The following is a 21568-nucleotide window of genomic DNA, read 5'->3' on the forward strand; positions in this document are numbered from 1 at the left end:
CATGTTGAAGTGTGTGCATAAGTACTTTGGTTTAGGCGTGACACTCAATTTGAGTTTTTATAACTTTAAATGCATTTTCAGCCCGAGCTGAGCACGTTTTGTGAGTTTGAATGTATCTTCATAAGAATGAGTTATGTGGTCAAATTAATGCTCATATAGGCTTCAGGATGAACTCTTGAACTAAATACATGTTGAAGTGTGTGCATAAGTCCTTTGGTTTAGGCGTGACACTCAATTTGAGTTTTTATTGCTTTAAATGCATTTTCAGCCCGAGGTGAGCATGTTTTTTGAGTTTGAATGTATCTTCATAGGAATGAGTTGTGTGGTCAAATCAATGCTCATATAGGCTTCGGGAGGTCATCCTGAACAAAATACATGTTGAAGTGTGTGCATAAGTCCTTTGGTTTAGGCGTGACACTCAATTTGAGTTTTTATAACTTTAAATGCATTTTCAGCCCGAGCTGAGCACGTTTTGTGAGTTTGAATGTATCTTCATAAGAATGATTTATGTGGTCAAATTAATGCTCATATAGGCTTCAGGATGACCTCTTGAACTAAATACATGTTGAAGTGTGTGCATAAGTCCTTTGGTTTAGGCGTGACACTCAATTTGAGTTTTTATTGCTTTAAATGCATTTTCAGCCCGAGCTGAGCACGTTTTGTGAGTTTGAATGTATCTTCATAGGAATGAGTTGTATGGTCAAATCAATGCTCATATAGGCTTCGGGAGGTCATCCTGAACAAAATACATGTTGAAGTGTGTGCATAAGTCCTTTGGTTTAGGTGTGACACTCAATTTGAGTTTTTATTGCTTTAAATGCATTTTCAGCCCGAGCTGAGCACGTTTTGTGAGTGTGAATGTATCTTCATAGGAATGAGTTGTGTGGTCAAATTAATGCTCATTTAGGCTTCAGGTGGTCATCCTGAACAAAATACATGTTGAAGTGTGTGCATAAATCCTTTGGTTTAGGCGTGACACTCAATTTGAGTTTTTATTGCTTTAAATGCATTTTCAGCCCGAGCTGAGCACGTTTTTTGAGTTTGAATGTATCTTCATGGGAATGAGTTGTGTTGTCAAATCAATGCTCATATAGGCTTCGGGAGGTCATCCTGAACAAAATACATGTCGAAGTGTGTGCATAAGTCCTTTGGTTTAGGCGTGACACTCAATTTGAGTTTTTATTCCTTTAAATGCATTTTCAGCCCGAGCTGAGGACGTTTTGTGAATTTGAATGTATCTTCATAGGAATGAGTTGTGTGGTCAAATTAATGCTCATATAGGCTTCAGGATGACCTCCTGAACTAAATACATGTTGAAGTGTGTGCATAAGTTCTTTGGTTTAGGCGTGACACTCACTTTGAGTTTTTATTGCTTTAAAATTATTTCAGCCCGAGCTGAGCACGTTTTGTGAGTTTGAATGTATCTTCATAGGAATGAGTTGTGTGGTCAAATGAATGCTCATTTAGGCTTCAGGAGGTCATTTTGAACAAAATATATGTTGAAGTGTGTGCATAAGTCCTTTGGTTTAGGCGTGACACTCAATTTGAGTTTTTATTGCTTTAAATGCATTTTCAGCCCGAGCTGAGCATGTTTTGTGAGTTTGAATGTATCTTCATAGGAATGAGTTGTGTGGTCAAATTAATGCTCATTTAGGCTTCAGGTGGTCATCCTGAACAAAATACATGTTGAAGTGTGTGCATAAATCCTTTGGTTTAGGCGTGACACTCAATTTGAGTTTTTATTGCTTTAAATGCATTTTCAGCCCGAGCTGAGCACGTTTTTTGAGTTTGAATGTATCTTCATGGGAATGAGTTGTGTTGTCAAATCAATGCTCATATAGGCTTCGGGAGGTCATCCTGAACAAAATACATGTCGAAGTGTGTGCATAAGTCCTTTGGTTTAGGCGTGACACTCAATTTGAGTTTTTATTCCTTTAAATGCATTTTCAGCCCGAGCTGAGGACGTTTTGTGAATTTGAATGTATCTTCATAGGAATGAGTTGTGTGGTCAAATTAATGCTCATATAGGCTTCAGGATGACCTCCTGAACTAAATACATGTTGAAGTGTGTGCATAAGTTCTTTGGTTTAGGCGTGACACTCACTTTGAGTTTTTATTGCTTTAAAATTATTTCAGCCCGAGCTGAGCACGTTTTGTGAGTTTGAATGTATCTTCATAGGAATGAGTTGTGTGGTCAAATGAATGCTCATTTAGGCTTCAGGAGGTCATTTTGAACAAAATATATGTTGAAGTGTGTGCATAAGTCCTTTGGTTTAGGCGTGACACTCAATTTGAGTTTTTATTGCTTTAAATGCATTTTCAGCCCGAGCTGAGCATGTTTTGTGAGTTTGAATGTATCTTCATAGGAATGAGTTGTGTGGTCAACTTAATGTTCATTTAGGCTTCAGGAGGTCATCTTGAACAAAATACATGTTGAAGTGTGTGCATAAATCCTTTGGTTTAGGTGTGACACTCAATTTGAGTTTTTCTTGCTTTAAATGCATTTTCAGCCCGAGCTGAGCACGTTTTGTGAGTGTGAATGTATCTTCATAGGAATGAATTGTGTAGTCAAATTAATGCTCATATGGGCTTCAGGAGGTCATCCTGAACAAAATACATGTTGAAGTGTGTGCATAAGTCCTTTGGTTTAGGTGTGACACTCAATTTGAGTTTTTATTGCTTTAAATGCATTTTCAGCCCGAGCTGAGCGCGCTTTCTGACTTTGAATGTATCTTCATAGGAATGAGTTGTGTGGTCAAATTAATGCTCATATGGGCTTCAGGAGGTCATCCTGAACAAAATACATGTTAAGTGTGTGAATAAGTCCTTTGGTTTAGGTGTGACACTCAATTTGAGTTTTTATTGCTTTAAATGCATTTTCAGCCCGAGCTGAGCGCGCTTTCTGACTTTGAATGTATCTTCATAGGAATGAGTTGTGTGGTCAAATTAATGCTCATTTAGGCTTCAGGAGGACATCCTGAACTAAGTACATGTTGAAGTGTGTGCATAAGTCCTTTGGTTTGGGCGTGACACTCAATTTGAGTTTTTATTGCTTTAAATGCATTTTCAGCCTGAGCTGAGCACGCTTTCTGACTTTGAATGTATCTTCATAGGAATGAGTTGTCTGGTCAAATTAATGCTCATTTAGGCTTCAAGTGGTCATCCTGAACTAAATACATGTTGAAGTGTGTGCATAAGTCCTTTGGTTTAGGCGTGATACTCAATTTGAGTTTTTATTGCTTTAAAAGCATTTTCAGCCCGAGCTGAGCGCGCTTTCTGACTTTGAATGTATCTTCATAGGAATGAGTTGTGTGGTCAAATTAATGCTCATATGGGCTTCAGGAGGTCATCCTGAACAAAATACATGTTAAGTGTGTGAATAAGTCCTTTGGTTTAGGTGTGACACTCAATTTGAGTTTTATTGCTTTAAATGCATTTTCAGCCCGAGCTGAGCACGTTTTGTGAGTTTGAATGTATCTTCATAGGAATGAGTTGTGTGGTCAAATTAATGCTCATTTAGGCTTCAGGTGGTCATCCTGAACTAAATACATGTTGAAGTGTGTGCATAAGTCCTTTGGTTTAGGCGTGACACTCAATTTGAGTTTTTATTGCTTTAAATGCATTTTCAGCCCGAGCTGAGCACGTTTTGTGAGTTTGAATGTATCTTCATAGGAATGAGTTGTGTAGTCAAATTAATGCTCATATGGGCTTCAGGAGGTCATCCTGAACAAAATACATGTTGAAGTGTGTGCATAAGTCCTTTGGTTTAGGTGTGACACTCAATTTGAGTTTTTATTGCTTTAAATGCATTTTCAGCCCGAGCTGAGCACGTTTTGTGAGTTTGAATGTATCTTCATAGGAATGAGTTGTATGGTCAAATCAATGCTCATATAGGCTTCGGGAGGTCATCCTGAACAAAATACATGTTGAAGTGTGTGCATAAGTCCTTTGGTTTAGGCGTCACACTCAATTTGAGGTTTTATTGCTTTGAATGCATTTTCTGCCCGAGCTGACCACGTTTTGTGAGTTTGAATGTATCTTGATACGAATGAGTTGTGTGGTCAAATTAATGCTCATATAGGCTTCAGGATGACCTCCTGAACTAAATACATGTTGAAGTGTGTGCATAAGTCCTTTGGTTTAGGCGTGACACTCAATTTGAGTTTTTATTGCTTTAAATGCATTTTCAGCCCGAGCTGAGCACGTTTTGTGAGTTTAAATGTATCTTGATAGGAATGAGTTGTGTGGTCAAATTAATGCTCATATAGGCTTCAGGATGACCTCTTGAACTAAATACATGTTGAAGTGTGTGCATAAGTCCTTTGGTTTAGGCGTGACACTCAATTTGAGTTTTTATTGCTTTAAATGCATTTTCAGCCCGAGCTGAGCACGTTTTGTGAGTTTGAATGTATCTTCATAGGAATGAGTTGTATGGTCAAATCAATGCTCATATAGGCTTCGGGAGGTCATCCTGAACAAAATACATGTTGAAGTGTGTGCATAAGTCCTTTGGTTTAGGCGTCACACTCAATTTGAGGTTTTATTGCTTTGAATGCATTTTTTGCCCGAGCTGACCACGTTTTGTGAGTTTGAATGTATCTTGATACGAATGAGTTGTGTGGTCAAATTAATGCTCATATAGGCTTCAGGATGACCTCCTGAACTAAATACATGTTGAAGTGTGTGCATAAGTCCTTTGGTTTAGGCGTGACACTCAATTTGAGTTTTTATTGCTTTAAATGCATTTTCAGCCCGAGCTGAGCACGTTTTGTGAGTTTGAATGTATCTTGATAGGAATGGGTTGTGTGGTCAAATTAATGCTCATATAGGCTTCAGGATGACCTCCTGAACTAAATACATGTTGAAGTGTGTGCATAAGTACTTTGGTTTAGGCGTGACACTCAATTTGAGTTTTTATAACTTTAAATGCATTTTCAGCCCGAGCTGAGCACGTTTTGTGAGTTTGAATGTATCTTCATAAGAATGAGTTATGTGGTCAAATTAATGCTCATATAGGCTTCAGGATGAACTCTTGAACTAAATACATGTTGAAGTGTGTGCATAAGTCCTTTGGTTTAGGCGTGACACTCAATTTGAGTTTTTATTGCTTTAAATGCATTTTCAGCCCGAGGTGAGCACGTTTTTTGAGTTTGAATGTATCTTCATAGGAATGAGTTGTGTGGTCAAATCAATGCTCATATAGGCTTCGGGAGGTCATCCTGAACAAAATACATGTTGAAGTGTGTGCATAAGTCCTTTGGTTTAGGCGTGACACTCAATTTGAGTTTTTATAACTTTAAATGCATTGTCAGCCCGAGCTGAGCACGTTTTGTGAGTTTGAATGTATCTTCATAAGAATGAGTTATGTGGTCAAATTAATGCTCATATAGGCTTCAGGATGACCTCTTGAACTAAATACATGTTGAAGTGTGTGCATAAGTCCTTTGGTTTAGGCGTGACACTCAATTTGAGTTTTTATTGCTTTAAATGCATTTTCAGCCCGAGCTGAGCACGTTTTGTGAGTTTGAATGTATCTTCATAGGAATGAGTTGTATGGTCAAATCAATGCTCATATAGGCTTCGGGAGGTCATCCTGAACAAAATACATGTTGAAGTGTGTGCATAAGTCCTTTGGTTTAGGTGTGACACTCAATTTGAGTTTTTATTGCTTTAAATGCATTTTCAGCCCGAGCTGAGCACGTTTTGTGAGTGTGAATGTATCTTCATAGGAATGAATTGTGTAGTCAAATTAATGCTCATATGGGCTTCAGGAGGTCATCCTGAACAAAATACATGTTGAGGTGTGTGCATAAGTCCTTTGGTTTAGGTGTGACACTCAATTTGAGTTTTTATTGCATTAAATGCATTTTCAGCCCGAGCTGAGCACGCTTTTTGAGTTTGAATGTATCTTCATAGGAATGAGTTGTGTGGTCAAATTAATGCTCATTTAGGCTTCAGGTGGTCATCCTGAACAAAATACATGTTGAAGTGTGTGCATAAATCCTTTGGCTTAGGCGTGACACTCAATTTGAGTTTTTATTGCTTTAAATGCATTTTCAGCCCGAGCTGAGCACGTTTTTTGAGTTTGAATGTATCTTCATAGGAATGAGTTGTGTGGTCAAATCAATGCTCATATAGGCTTCGGGAGGTCATCCTGAACAAAATACATGTCGAAGTGTGTGCATAAGTCCTTTGGTTTAGGCGTGACACTCAATTTGAGTTTTTATTCCTTTAAATGCATTTTCAGCCCGAGCTGAGGACGTTTTGTGAATTTGAATGTATCTTCATAGGAATGAGTTGTGTGGTCAAATTAATGCTCATATAGGCTTCAGGATGACCTCCTGAACTAAATACATGTTGAAGTGTGTGCATAAGTTCTTTGGTTTAGGCGTGACACTCACTTTGAGTTTTTATTGCTTTAAAATTATTTCAGCCCGAGCTGAGCACGTTTTGTGAGTTTGAATGTATCTTCATAGGAATGAGTTGTGTGGTCAAATGAATGCTCATTTAGGCTTCAGGAGGTCATTTTGAACAAAATATATGTTGAAGTGTGTGCATAAGTCCTTTGGTTTAGGCGTGACACTCAATTTGAGTTTTTATTGCTTTAAATGCATTTTCAGGCCGAGCTGAGCACGTTTTGTGAGTTAAAATGTATCTTCATAGGAATGAGTTGTGTCGTCAAATGAATGCTAATTTAGGCTTCAGGAGGTAACCTTGAACAAAATACATGTTGAAGTGTGTGCATAAGTCCTTTGGTTTAGGCGTGACACTCAATTTGAGTTTTTATTGCTTTAAATGCATTTTCAGCCCGAGCTGAGCACGTTTTGTGAGTTTGAATGTATCTTCATAGGAATGAGTTGTGTGGTCAAATTATTGCTCATTTAGGCTTCTTCAGGTCATCCTGAACAAAATACATGTTGAAGTGTGTGCATAAATCCTTTGGTTTAGGTGTGACACTCAATTTGAGTTTTTCTTGCTTTAAATGCATTTTCAGCCCGAGCTGAGCACGTTTTGTGAGTGTGAATGTATCTTCATAGGAATGAATTGTGTAGTCAAATTAATGCTCATATGGGCTTCAGGAGGTAATCCTGAACAAAATACATGTTGAAGTGTGTGCATAAGTCCTTTGGTTTAGGTGTGACACTCAATTTGAGTTTTTATTGCATTAAATGCATTTTCAGCCCGAGCTGAGCACGTTTTGTGAGTTTGAATGTATCTTCATAGGAATGAGTTGTGTGGTCAAATTAATGCTCATTTAGGCTTCAGGATGAACTCTTGAACTAAATACATGTTGAAGTGTGTGCATAAGTACTTTGGTTTAGGCGTGACACTCAATTTGAGTTTTTATAACTTTAAATGCATTTTCAGCCCGAGCTGAGCACGTTTTGTGAGTTTGAATGTATCTTCATAAGAATGAGTTATGTGGTCAAATTAATGCTCATATAGGCTTCAGGATGAACTCTTGAACTAAATACATGTTGAAGTGTGTGCATAAGTCCTTTGGTTTAGGCGTGACACTCAATTTGAGTTTTTATTGCTTTAAATGCATTTTCAGCCCGAGGTGAGCATGTTTTTTGAGTTTGAATGTATCTTCATAGGAATGAGTTGTGTGGTCAAATCAATGCTCATATAGGCTTCGGGAGGTCATCCTGAACAAAATACATGTTGAAGTGTGTGCATAAGTCCTTTGGTTTAGGCGTGACACTCAATTTGAGTTTTTATAACTTTAAATGCATTTTCAGCCCGAGCTGAGCACGTTTTGTGAGTTTGAATGTATCTTCATAAGAATGATTTATGTGGTCAAATTAATGCTCATATAGGCTTCAGGATGACCTCTTGAACTAAATACATGTTGAAGTGTGTGCATAAGTCCTTTGGTTTAGGCGTGACACTCAATTTGAGTTTTTATTGCTTTAAATGCATTTTCAGCCCGAGCTGAGCACGTTTTGTGAGTTTGAATGTATCTTCATAGGAATGAGTTGTATGGTCAAATCAATGCTCATATAGGCTTCGGGAGGTCATCCTGAACAAAATACATGTTGAAGTGTGTGCATAAGTCCTTTGGTTTAGGTGTGACACTCAATTTGAGTTTTTATTGCTTTAAATGCATTTTCAGCCCGAGCTGAGCACGTTTTGTGAGTGTGAATGTATCTTCATAGGAATGAGTTGTGTGGTCAAATTAATGCTCATTTAGGCTTCAGGTGGTCATCCTGAACAAAATACATGTTGAAGTGTGTGCATAAATCCTTTGGTTTAGGCGTGACACTCAATTTGAGTTTTTATTGCTTTAAATGCATTTTCAGCCCGAGCTGAGCACGTTTTTTGAGTTTGAATGTATCTTCATGGGAATGAGTTGTGTTGTCAAATCAATGCTCATATAGGCTTCGGGAGGTCATCCTGAACAAAATACATGTCGAAGTGTGTGCATAAGTCCTTTGGTTTAGGCGTGACACTCAATTTGAGTTTTTATTCCTTTAAATGCATTTTCAGCCCGAGCTGAGGACGTTTTGTGAATTTGAATGTATCTTCATAGGAATGAGTTGTGTGGTCAAATTAATGCTCATATAGGCTTCAGGATGACCTCCTGAACTAAATACATGTTGAAGTGTGTGCATAAGTTCTTTGGTTTAGGCGTGACACTCACTTTGAGTTTTTATTGCTTTAAAATTATTTCAGCCCGAGCTGAGCACGTTTTGTGAGTTTGAATGTATCTTCATAGGAATGAGTTGTGTGGTCAAATGAATGCTCATTTAGGCTTCAGGAGGTCATTTTGAACAAAATATATGTTGAAGTGTGTGCATAAGTCCTTTGGTTTAGGCGTGACACTCAATTTGAGTTTTTATTGCTTTAAATGCATTTTCAGCCCGAGCTGAGCATGTTTTGTGAGTTTGAATGTATCTTCATAGGAATGAGTTGTGTGGTCAAATTAATGCTCATTTAGGCTTCAGGTGGTCATCCTGAACAAAATACATGTTGAAGTGTGTGCATAAATCCTTTGGTTTAGGCGTGACACTCAATTTGAGTTTTTATTGCTTTAAATGCATTTTCAGCCCGAGCTGAGCACGTTTTTTGAGTTTGAATGTATCTTCATGGGAATGAGTTGTGTTGTCAAATCAATGCTCATATAGGCTTCGGGAGGTCATCCTGAACAAAATACATGTCGAAGTGTGTGCATAAGTCCTTTGGTTTAGGCGTGACACTCAATTTGAGTTTTTATTCCTTTAAATGCATTTTCAGCCCGAGCTGAGGACGTTTTGTGAATTTGAATGTATCTTCATAGGAATGAGTTGTGTGGTCAAATTAATGCTCATATAGGCTTCAGGATGACCTCCTGAACTAAATACATGTTGAAGTGTGTGCATAAGTTCTTTGGTTTAGGCGTGACACTCACTTTGAGTTTTTATTGCTTTAAAATTATTTCAGCCCGAGCTGAGCACGTTTTGTGAGTTTGAATGTATCTTCATAGGAATGAGTTGTGTGGTCAAATGAATGCTCATTTAGGCTTCAGGAGGTCATTTTGAACAAAATATATGTTGAAGTGTGTGCATAAGTCCTTTGGTTTAGGCGTGACACTCAATTTGAGTTTTTATTGCTTTAAATGCATTTTCAGCCCGAGCTGAGCATGTTTTGTGAGTTTGAATGTATCTTCATAGGAATGAGTTGTGTGGTCAACTTAATGTTCATTTAGGCTTCAGGAGGTCATCTTGAACAAAATACATGTTGAAGTGTGTGCATAAATCCTTTGGTTTAGGTGTGACACTCAATTTGAGTTTTTCTTGCTTTAAATGCATTTTCAGCCCGAGCTGAGCACGTTTTGTGAGTGTGAATGTATCTTCATAGGAATGAATTGTGTAGTCAAATTAATGCTCATATGGGCTTCAGGAGGTCATCCTGAACAAAATACATGTTGAAGTGTGTGCATAAGTCCTTTGGTTTAGGTGTGACACTCAATTTGAGTTTTTATTGCTTTAAATGCATTTTCAGCCCGAGCTGAGCGCGCTTTCTGACTTTGAATGTATCTTCATAGGAATGAGTTGTGTGGTCAAATTAATGCTCATATGGGCTTCAGGAGGTCATCCTGAACAAAATACATGTTAAGTGTGTGAATAAGTCCTTTGGTTTAGGTGTGACACTCAATTTGAGTTTTTATTGCTTTAAATGCATTTTCAGCCCGAGCTGAGCGCGCTTTCTGACTTTGAATGTATCTTCATAGGAATGAGTTGTGTGGTCAAATTAATGCTCATTTAGGCTTCAGGAGGACATCCTGAACTAAGTACATGTTGAAGTGTGTGCATAAGTCCTTTGGTTTGGGCGTGACACTCAATTTGAGTTTTTATTGCTTTAAATGCATTTTCAGCCTGAGCTGAGCACGCTTTCTGACTTTGAATGTATCTTCATAGGAATGAGTTGTCTGGTCAAATTAATGCTCATTTAGGCTTCAAGTGGTCATCCTGAACTAAATACATGTTTAAGTGTGTGCATAAGTCCTTTGGTTTAGGCGTGATACTCAATTTGAGTTTTTATTGCTTTAAATGCATTTTCAGCCCGAGCTGAGCGCGCTTTCTGACTTTGAATGTATCTTCATAGGAATGAGTTGTGTGGTCAAATTAATGCTCATATGGGCTTCAGGAGGTCATCCTGAACAAAATACATGTTAAGTGTGTGAATAAGTCCTTTGGTTTAGGTGTGACACTCAATTTGAGTTTTATTGCTTTAAATGCATTTTCAGCCCGAGCTGAGCACGTTTTGTGAGTTTGAATGTATCTTCATAGGAATGAGTTGTGTGGTCAAATTAATGCTCATTTAGGCTTCAGGTGGTCATCCTGAACTAAATACATGTTGAAGTGTGTGCATAAGTCCTTTGGTTTAGGCGTGACACTCAATTTGAGTTTTTATTGCTTTAAATGCATTTTCAGCCCGAGCTGAGCACGTTTTGTGAGTTTGAATGTATCTTCATAGGAATGAGTTGTGTAGTCAAATTAATGCTCATATGGGCTTCAGGAGGTCATCCTGAACAAAATACATGTTGAAGTGTGTGCATAAGTCCTTTGGTTTAGGTGTGACACTCAATTTGAGTTTTTATTGCTTTAAATGCATTTTCAGCCCGAGCTGAGCACGTTTTGTGAGTTTGAATGTATCTTCATAGGAATGAGTTGTATGGTCAAATCAATGCTCATATAGGCTTCGGGAGGTCATCCTGAACAAAATACATGTTGAAGTGTGTGCATAAGTCCTTTGGTTTAGGCGTCACACTCAATTTGAGGTTTTATTGCTTTGAATGCATTTTCTGCCCGAGCTGACCACGTTTTGTGAGTTTGAATGTATCTTGATACGAATGAGTTGTGTGGTCAAATTAATGCTCATATAGGCTTCAGGATGACCTCCTGAACTAAATACATGTTGAAGTGTGTGCATAAGTCCTTTGGTTTAGGCGTGACACTCAATTTGAGTTTTTATTGCTTTAAATGCATTTTCAGCCCGAGCTGAGCACGTTTTGTGAGTTTGAATGTATCTTGATAGGAATGAGTTGTGTGGTCAAATTAATGCTCATATAGGCTTCAGGATGACCTCTTGAACTAAATACATGTTGAAGTGTGTGCATAAGTCCTTTGGTTTAGGCGTGACACTCAATTTGAGTTTTTATTGCTTTAAATGCATTTTCAGCCCGAGCTGAGCACGTTTTGTGAGTTTGAATGTATCTTCATAGGAATGAGTTGTATGGTCAAATCAATGCTCATATAGGCTTCGGGAGGTCATCCTGAACAAAATACATGTTGAAGTGTGTGCATAAGTCCTTTGGTTTAGGCGTCACACTCAATTTGAGGTTTTATTGCTTTGAATGCATTTTTTGCCCGAGCTGACCACGTTTTGTGAGTTTGAATGTATCTTGATACGAATGAGTTGTGTGGTCAAATTAATGCTCATATAGGCTTCAGGATGACCTCCTGAACTAAATACATGTTGAAGTGTGTGCATAAGTCCTTTGGTTTAGGCGTGACACTCAATTTGAGTTTTTATTGCTTTAAATGCATTTTCAGCCCGAGCTGAGCACGTTTTGTGAGTTTGAATGTATCTTGATAGGAATGGGTTGTGTGGTCAAATTAATGCTCATATAGGCTTCAGGATGACCTCCTGAACTAAATACATGTTGAAGTGTGTGCATAAGTACTTTGGTTTAGGCGTGACACTCAATTTGAGTTTTTATAACTTTAAATGCATTTTCAGCCCGAGCTGAGCACGTTTTGTGAGTTTGAATGTATCTTCATAAGAATGAGTTATGTGGTCAAATTAATGCTCATATAGGCTTCAGGATGAACTCTTGAACTAAATACATGTTGAAGTGTGTGCATAAGTCCTTTGGTTTAGGCGTGACACTCAATTTGAGTTTTTATTGCTTTAAATGCATTTTCAGCCCGAGGTGAGCACGTTTTTTGAGTTTGAATGTATCTTCATAGGAATGAGTTGTGTGGTCAAATCAATGCTCATATAGGCTTCGGGAGGTCATCCTGAACAAAATACATGTTGAAGTGTGTGCATAAGTCCTTTGGTTTAGAAGTGACACTCAATTTGAGTTTTTATAACTTTAAATGCATTTTCAGCCCGAGCTGAGCACGTTTTGTGAGTTTGAATGTATCTTCATAAGAATGAGTTATGTGGTCAAATTAATGCTCATATAGGCTTCAGGATGACCTCTTGAACTAAATACATGAAGTGTGTGCATAAGTCCTTTGGTTTAGGCGTGACACTCAATTTGAGTTTTTATTGCTTTAAATGCATTTTCAGCCCGAGCTGAGCACGTTTTGTGAGTTTGAATGTATCTTCATAGGAATGAGTTGTATGGTCAAATCAATGCTCATATAGGCTTCGTGAGGTCATCCTGAACAAAATACATGTTGAAGTGTGTGCATAAGTCCTTTGGTTTAGGTGTGACACTCAATTTGAGTTTTTATTGCTTTAAATGCATTTTCAGCCCGAGCTGAGCACGTTTTGTGAGTGTGAATGTATCTTCATAGGAATGAATTGTGTAGTCAAATTAATGCTCATATGGGCTTCAGGAGGTCATCCTGAACAAAATACATGTTGAGGTGTGTGCATAAGTCCTTTGGTTTAGGCGTGACACTCAATTTGAGTTTTTATTGCTTTAAATGCATTTTCAGCCCGAGGTGAGCACGTTTTTTGAGTTTGAATGTATCTTCATAGGAATGAGTTGTGTGGTCAAATCAATGCTCATATAGGCTTCGGGAGGTCATCCTGAACAAAATACATGTTGAAGTGTGTGCATAAGTCCTTTGGTTTAGGCGTGACACTCAATTTGAGTTTTTATAACTTTAAATGCATTGTCAGCCCGAGCTGAGCACGTTTTGTGAGTTTGAATGTATCTTCATAAGAATGAGTTATGTGGTCAAATTAATGCTCATATAGGCTTCAGGATGACCTCTTGAACTAAATACATGTTGAAGTGTGTGCATAAGTCCTTTGGTTTAGGCGTGACACTCAATTTGAGTTTTTATTGCTTTAAATGCATTTTCAGCCCGAGCTGAGCACGTTTTGTGAGTTTGAATGTATCTTCATAGGAATGAGTTGTATGGTCAAATCAATGCTCATATAGGCTTCGGGAGGTCATCCTGAACAAAATACATGTTGAAGTGTGTGCATAAATCCTTTGGCTTAGGCGTGACACTCAATTTGAGTTTTTATTGCTTTAAATGCATTTTCAGCCCGAGCTGAGCACGTTTTTTGAGTTTGAATGTATCTTCATAGGAATGAGTTGTGTGGTCAAATCAATGCTCATATAGGCTTCGGGAGGTCATCCTGAACAAAATACATGTCGAAGTGTGTGCATAAGTCCTTTGGTTTAGGTGTGACACTCAATTTGAGTTTTTATTGCTTTAAATGCATTTTCAGCCCGAGCTGAGCACGTTTTGTGAGTGTGAATGTATCTTCATAGGAATGAATTGTGTAGTCAAATTAATGCTCATATGGGCTTCAGGAGGTCATCCTGAACAAAATACATGTTGAGGTGTGTGCATAAGTCCTTTGGTTTAGGTGTGACACTCAATTTGAGTTTTTATTGCATTAAATGCATTTTCAGCCCGAGCTGAGCACGCTTTTTGAGTTTGAATGTATCTTCATAGGAATGAGTTGTGTGGTCAAATTAATGCTCATTTAGGCTTCAGGTGGTCATCCTGAACAAAATACATGTTGAAGTGTGTGCATAAATCCTTTGGCTTAGGCGTGACACTCAATTTGAGTTTTTATTGCTTTAAATGCATTTTCAGCCCGAGCTGAGCACGTTTTTTGAGTTTGAATGTATCTTCATAGGAATGAGTTGTGTGGTCAAATCAATGCTCATATAGGCTTCGGGAGGTCATCCTGAACAAAATACATGTCGAAGTGTGTGCATAAGTCCTTTGGTTTAGGCGTGACACTCAATTTGAGTTTTTATTGCTTTAAATGCATTTTCAGCCCGAGCTGAGCACGTTTTGTGAGTTTGAATGTATCTTCATAGGAATGAGTTGTGTGGTCAAATTATTGCTCATTTAGGCTTCTTCAGGTCATCCTGAACAAAATACATGTTGAAGTGTGTGCATAAATCCTTTGGTTTAGGTGTGACACTCAATTTGAGTTTTTCTTGCTTTAAATGCATTTTCAGCCCGAGCTGAGCACGTTTTGTGAGTGTGAATGTATCTTCATAGGAATGAATTGTGTAGTCAAATTAATGCTCATATGGGCTTCAGGGGGTAATCCTGAACAAAATACATGTTGAAGTGTGTGCATAAGTCCTTTGGTTTAGGTGTGACACTCAATTTGAGTTTTTATTGCATTAAATGCATTTTCAGCCCGAGCTGAGCACGTTTTGTGAGTTTGAATGTATCTTCATAGGAATGAGTTGTGTGGTCAAATTAATGCTCATTTAGGCTTCAGGATGAACTCTTGAACTAAATACATGTTGAAGTGTGTGCATAAGTACTTTGGTTTAGGCGTGACACTCAATTTGAGTTTTTATAACTTTAAATGCATTTTCAGCCCGAGCTGAGCACGTTTTGTGAGTTTGAATGTATCTTCATAAGAATGAGTTATGTGGTCAAATTAATGCTCATATAGGCTTCAGGATGAACTCTTGAACTAAATACATGTTGAAGTGTGTGCATAAGTCCTTTGGTTTAGGCGTGACACTCAATTTGAGTTTTTATTGCTTTAAATGCATTTTCAGCCCGAGGTGAGCATGTTTTTTGAGTTTGAATGTATCTTCATAGGAATGAGTTGTGTGGTCAAATCAATGCTCATATAGGCTTCGGGAGGTCATCCTGAACAAAATACATGTTGAAGTGTGTGCATAAGTCCTTTGGTTTAGGCGTGACACTCAATTTGAGTTTTTATAACTTTAAATGCATTTTCAGCCCGAGCTGAGCACGTTTTGTGAGTTTGAATGTATCTTCATAAGAATGATTTATGTGGTCAAATTAATGCTCATATAGGCTTCAGGATGACCTCTTGAACTAAATACATGTTGAAGTGTGTGCATAAGTCCTTTGGTTTAGGCGTGACACTCAATTTGAGTTTTTATTGCTTTAAATGCATTTTCAGCCCGAGCTGAGCACGTTTTGTGAGTTTGAATGTATCTTCATAGGAATGAGTTGTATGGTCAAATCAATGCTCATATAGGCTTCGGGAGGTCATCCTGAACAAAATACATGTTGAAGTGTGTGCATAAGTCCTTTGGTTTAGGTGTGACACTCAATTTGAGTTTTTATTGCTTTAAATGCATTTTCAGCCCGAGCTGAGCACGTTTTGTGAGTGTGAATGTATCTTCATAGGAATGAGTTGTGTGGTCAAATTAATGCTCATTTAGGCTTCAGGTGGTCATCCTGAACAAAATACATGTTGAAGTGTGTGCATAAATCCTTTGGTTTAGGCGTGACACTCAATTTGAGTTTTTATTGCTTTAAATGCATTTTCAGCCCGAGCTGAGCACGTTTTTTGAGTTTGAATGTATCTTCATGGGAATGAGTTGTGTTGTCAAATCAATGCTCATATAGGCTTCGGGAGGTCATCCTGAACAAAATACATGTCGAAGTGTGTGCATAAGTCCTTTGGTTTAGGCGTGACACTCAATTTGAGTTTTTATTCCTTTAAATGCATTTTCAGCCCGAGCTGAGGACGTTTTGTGAATTTGAATGTATCTTCATAGGAATGAGTTGTGTGGTCAAATTAATGCTCATATAGGCTTCAGGATGACCTCCTGAACTAAATACATGTTGAAGTGTGTGCATAAGTTCTTTGGTTTAGGCGTGACACTCACTTTGAGTTTTTATTGCTTTAAAATTATTTCAGCCCGAGCTGAGCACGTTTTGTGAGTTTGAATATATCTTCATAGGAATGAGTTGTGTGGTCAAATGAATGCTCATTTAGGCTTCAGGAGGTCATTTTGAACAAAATATATGTTGAAGTGTGTGCATAAGTCCTTTGGTTTAGGCGTGACACTCAATTTGAGTTTTTATTGCTTTAAATGCATTTTCAGCCCGAGCTGAGCATGTTTTGTGAGTTTGAATGTATCTTCATAGGAATGAGTTGTGTGGTCAACTTAATGTTCATTTAGGCTTCAGGAGGTCATCTTGAACAAAATACATGTTGAAGTGTGTGCATAAATCCTTTGGTTTAGGTGTGACACTCAATTTGAGTTTTTCTTGCTTTAAATGCATTTTCAGCCCGAGCTGAGCACGTTTTGTGAGTGTGAATGTATCTTCATAGGAATGAATTGTGTAGTCAAATTAATGCTCATATGGGCTTCAGGAGGTCATCCTGAACAAAATACATGTTGAAGTGTGTGCATAAGTCCTTTGGTTTAGGTGTGACACTCAATTTGAGTTTTTATTGCATTAAATGCATTTTCAGCCCGAGCTGAGCACGTTTTGTGAGTTTGAATGTATCTTCATAGGAATGAGTTGTGTGGTCAAATTAATGCTCATTTAGGCTTCAGGAGGACATCCTGAACTAAGTACATGTTGAAGTGTGTGCATAAGTCCTTTGGTTTGGGCGTGACACTCAATTTGAGTTTTTATTGCTTTAAATGCATTTTCAGCCTGAGCTGAGCGCGCTTTCTGACTTTGAATGTATCTTCATAGGAATGAGTTGTCTGGTCAAATTAATGCTCATTTAGGCTTCAAGTGGTCATCCTGAACTAAATACATGTTGAAGTGTGTGCATAATCCTTTGGTTTAGGCGTGATACTCAATTTGAGTTTTTATTGCTTTAAATGCATTTTCAGCCCGAGCTGAGCGCGCTTTCTGACTTTGAATGTATCTTCATAGGAATGAGTTGTGTGGTCAAATTAATGCTCATATGGGCTTCAGGAGGTCATCCTGAACAAAATACATGTTAAGTGTGTGAATAAGTCCTTTGGTTTAGGTGTGACACTCAATTTGAGTTTTATTGCTTTAAATGCATTTTCAGCCCGAGCTGAGCACGTTTTGTGAGTTTGAATGTATCTTCATAGGAATGAGTTGTGTGGTCAAATTAATGCTCATTTAGGCTTCAGGTGGTCATCCTGAACTAAATACATGAAGTGTGTGCATAAGTCCTTTGGTTTAGGCGTGACACTCAATTTGAGTTTTTATTGCTTTAAATGCATTTTCAGCCCGAGCTGAGCACGTTTTGTTAGTTTGAATGTATCTTCATAGGAATGAGTTGTGTAGTCAAATTAATGCTCATATGGGCTTCAGGAGGTCATCCTGAACAAAATACATGTTGAAGTGTGTGCATAAGTCCTTTGGTTTAGGTGTGACACTCAATTTGAGTTTTTATTGCGAAATGCATTTTCAGGCAGAGATGAGCAAGTTTTCTGAGTTTGAAGTATCTTCATAGGAATGAGTTGTGTGGTCAAATTAATGCTAATTTAGGCTTCAGGAGGTCATCCTGAACAAAATACATGTTAAGTGTGTGAATAAGTCCTTTGGTTTAGGTGTGACATTCAATTTGAGTTTTATTGCTTTAAATGCATTTTCAGCCCGAGCTGAGCACGTTTTGTGAGTTTGAATGTATCTTCATAGGAATGAGTTGTGTGGTCAAATTAATGCTCATTTAGGCTTCAGGTGGTCATCCTGAACTAAATACATGTTGAAGTGTGTGCATAAGTCCTTTGGTTTAGGCGTGACACTCAATTTGAGTTTTTATTGCTTTGAATGCATTTTCAGCCCGAGCTGAGCACGTTTTGTGAGTTTGAATGTATCTTGATAGGAATGAGTTGTGTGGTCAAATTAATGCTGATATAGGCTTCAGGATGATCTCTTGAACTAAATACATGTTGAAGTGTGTGCATAAGTACTTTGGTTTAGGCGTGACACTCAATTTGAGTTTTTATAACTTTAAATGCATTTTCAGCCCGAGCTGAGCACGTTTTGTGAGTTTGAATGTATCTTCATAAGAATGAGTTATGTGGTCAAATTAATGCTCATATAGGCTTCAGGATGACCTCTTGAACTAAATACATGTTTGAAGTGTGTGCATAAGTCCTTTGGTTTAGGCCTAACACTCAATTTGAGTTTTTATTGCTTTAAATGCATTTTCAGCCCGAGCTGAGCACGTTTTGTGAGTTTGAATGTTTCTTCATAGGAATGAGTTGTGTGGTCAAATTAATGCTCATATAGGCTTCAGGATGACCTCCTGAACTAAATACATGTTGAAGTGTGTGCATAAGTCCTTTGGTTTAGGCGTGACACTCAATTTGAGTTTTTACTGCTTTAAATGCATTTTCAGCCCGAGCTGACCACGTTTTGTGAGTTTGAATGTATCTTGATACGAATGAGTTGTGTGGTCAAATTAATGCTCATATAGGCTTCAGGATGACCTCCTGAACTAAATACATGTTGAAGTGTGTGCATAAGTCCTTTGGTTTAGGCGTGACACTCAATTTGAGTTTTTATTGCTTTAAATGCATTTTCAGCCCGAGCTGAGCACGTTTTGTGAGTTTGAATGTATCTTGATAGGAATGAGTTGTGTGGTCAAATTAATGCTCATATAGGCTTCAGGATGACCTCCTGAACTAAATACATGTTGAAGTGTGTGCATAAGTCCTTTGGTTTAGGCGTGACACTCAATTTGAGTTTTTATTGCGAAATGCATTTTCAGGCAGAGATGAGCAAGTTTTCTGAGTTTGAAGTATCTTCATAGGAATGAGTTGTGTGGTCAAATTAATGCTCATATAGGCTTCAGGATGACCTCCTGAACTAAATACATGTTGAAGTGTGTGCATAAGTCCTTTGGTTTAGGCGTGACACTCAATTTGAGTTTTTATTGCTTTAAATGCATTTTCAGCCCGAGCTGAGCGCGCTTTCTGACTTTGAATGTATCTTCATAGGAATAAGTTGTGTGGTCAAATTAATGCTCATTTAGGCTTCAGGAGGTCATCTTGAACAAAATACATGTTGAAGTGTGTGCATAAGTCCTTTGGTTTAGGTGTGACACTCAATTTGAGTTTTATTGCTTTAAATGCATTTTCAGCCCGAGCTGAGCACGTTTTGTGAGTGTGAATGTATCTTCATAGGAATGAATTGTGTAGTCAAATTAATGCTCATATGGGCTTCAGGAGGTCATCCTGAACAAAATACATGTTGAAGTGTGTGCATAAGTCCTTTGGTTTAGGCGTGACACTCAATTTGAGTTTTTATTGCTTTAAATGCATTTTCAGCCCGAGCTGAGCACGTTTTGTGAGTTTGAATGTATCTTGATAGGAATGAGTTGTGTGGTCAAATTAATGCTCATATAGGCTTCAGGATGACCTCCTGAACTAAATACATGTTGAAGTGTGTGCATAAGTCCTTTGGTTTAGGCGTGACACTCAATTTGAGTTTTTATTGCGAAATGCATTTTCAGGCAGAGATGAGCAAGTTTTCTGAGTTTGAAGTATCTTCATAGGAATGAGTTGTGTGGTCAAATTAATGCTCATATAGGCTTCAGGATGACCTCCTGAACTAAATACATGTTGAAGTGTGTGCATAAGTCCTTTGGTTTAGGCGTGACACTCAATTTGAGTTTTTATTGCTTTAAATGCATTTTCAGCCCGAGCTGAGCGCGCTTTCTGACTTTGAATGTATCTTCATAGGATTGAGTTGTGTGGTCAACTTAATGTTCATTTAGGCTTTAGGAGGTCATCTTGAACAAAATACATGTTGAAGTGTGTGCATAAGTCCTTTGGTTTAGGTGTGACACTCAATTTGAGTTTTATTGCTTTAAATGCATTTTCAGCCCGAGCTGAGCACGTTTTGTGAGTGTGAATGTATCTTCGTAGGAATAAGTTGTGTGGTCAAATTAATGCTCATTTAGGCTTCAGGTGGTCATCCTGAACAAAATACATGTTAAAGTGTGTGCATAAGTCCTTTGGTTTAGGTGTGACACTCAATTTGAGTTTTTATTGCGAAATGCATTTTCAGGCAGAGATGAGCAAGTTTTCTGAGTTTGAAGTATCTTCATAGGAATGAGTTGTGTGGTCAAATGAATGCTAATTTAGGCTTCAGGAGGTCATCCTGAACAAAATACATGTTGAAGTGTGTGCATAAGTCCTTTGGTTTAGGCGTGACACTCAATTTGAGTTTTTATTGCTTTAAATGCATTTTCAGCCCGAGCTGAGCATGTTTTGTGAGTTTGAATGTATCTTCATAGGAATGAGTTGTGTGGTCAAATTAATGCTCATTTAGGCTTCAGGAGGACATCCTGAACTAAGTACATGTTGAAGTGTGTGCATAAGTCCTTTGGTTTGGGCGTGACACTCAATTTGAGTTTTTATTGCTTTAAATGCATTTTCAGCCCGAGCTGAGCGCGCTTTCTGACTTTGAATGTATCTTCATAGGAATGAGTTGTCTGGTCAAATTAATTCTCATATGGACTTCAGGAGGTCATCCTGAACAAAATACATGTTGAAGTGTGTGCATAAGTCCTTTGGTTTAGGTGTGACACTCAATTTGAGTTTTTATTGCTTTAAATGCATTTTTAGCCCGAACTGAGCACGTTTTGTGAGTTTGAATGTATCTTCATAGGAATGAGTTGTGTGGTCAAATTAATGCTCATTTAGGCTTCAGGTGGTCATCCTGAACTAAATACATGTTGAAGTGTGTGCATAATCCTTTGGTTTAGGCGTGACACTCAATTTGAGTTTTTATTGCTTTAAATGCATTTTCAGCCCGACCTGAGCACGTTTTGTGAGTTTGAATGTATCTTCATAGAATGAGTTGTGTGGTCAAATTAATGCTCATTTAGGCTTCAGGTGGTCATCCTGAACAAAATACATGTTGAAGTGTGTGCATAAGTCCTTTGGTTTAGGCGTGACACTCAATTTGAGTTTTTATTGCTTTAAATGCATTTTCAGCCCGAGCTGAGCGCGCTTTCTGACTTTGAATGTATCTTCATAGGAATGAGTTGTGTGGTCAAATTAATGCTCATATGGGCTTCAGGAGGTCATCCTGAACAAAATACATGTTAAGTGTGTGAATAAGTCCTTTGGTTTAGGTGTGACACTCAATTTGAGTTTTATTGCTTTAAATGCATTTTCAGCCCGAGCTGAGCACGTTTTGTG

This window comes from Hippocampus guttulatus, chromosome 14, assembly GCF_054856545.1.
Source record: "Hippocampus guttulatus isolate MCC_2025c chromosome 14, RoL_Hgut_1.0, whole genome shotgun sequence".
In the NCBI taxonomy this organism is placed as follows: Eukaryota; Metazoa; Chordata; class Actinopteri; order Syngnathiformes; family Syngnathidae; genus Hippocampus; species Hippocampus guttulatus.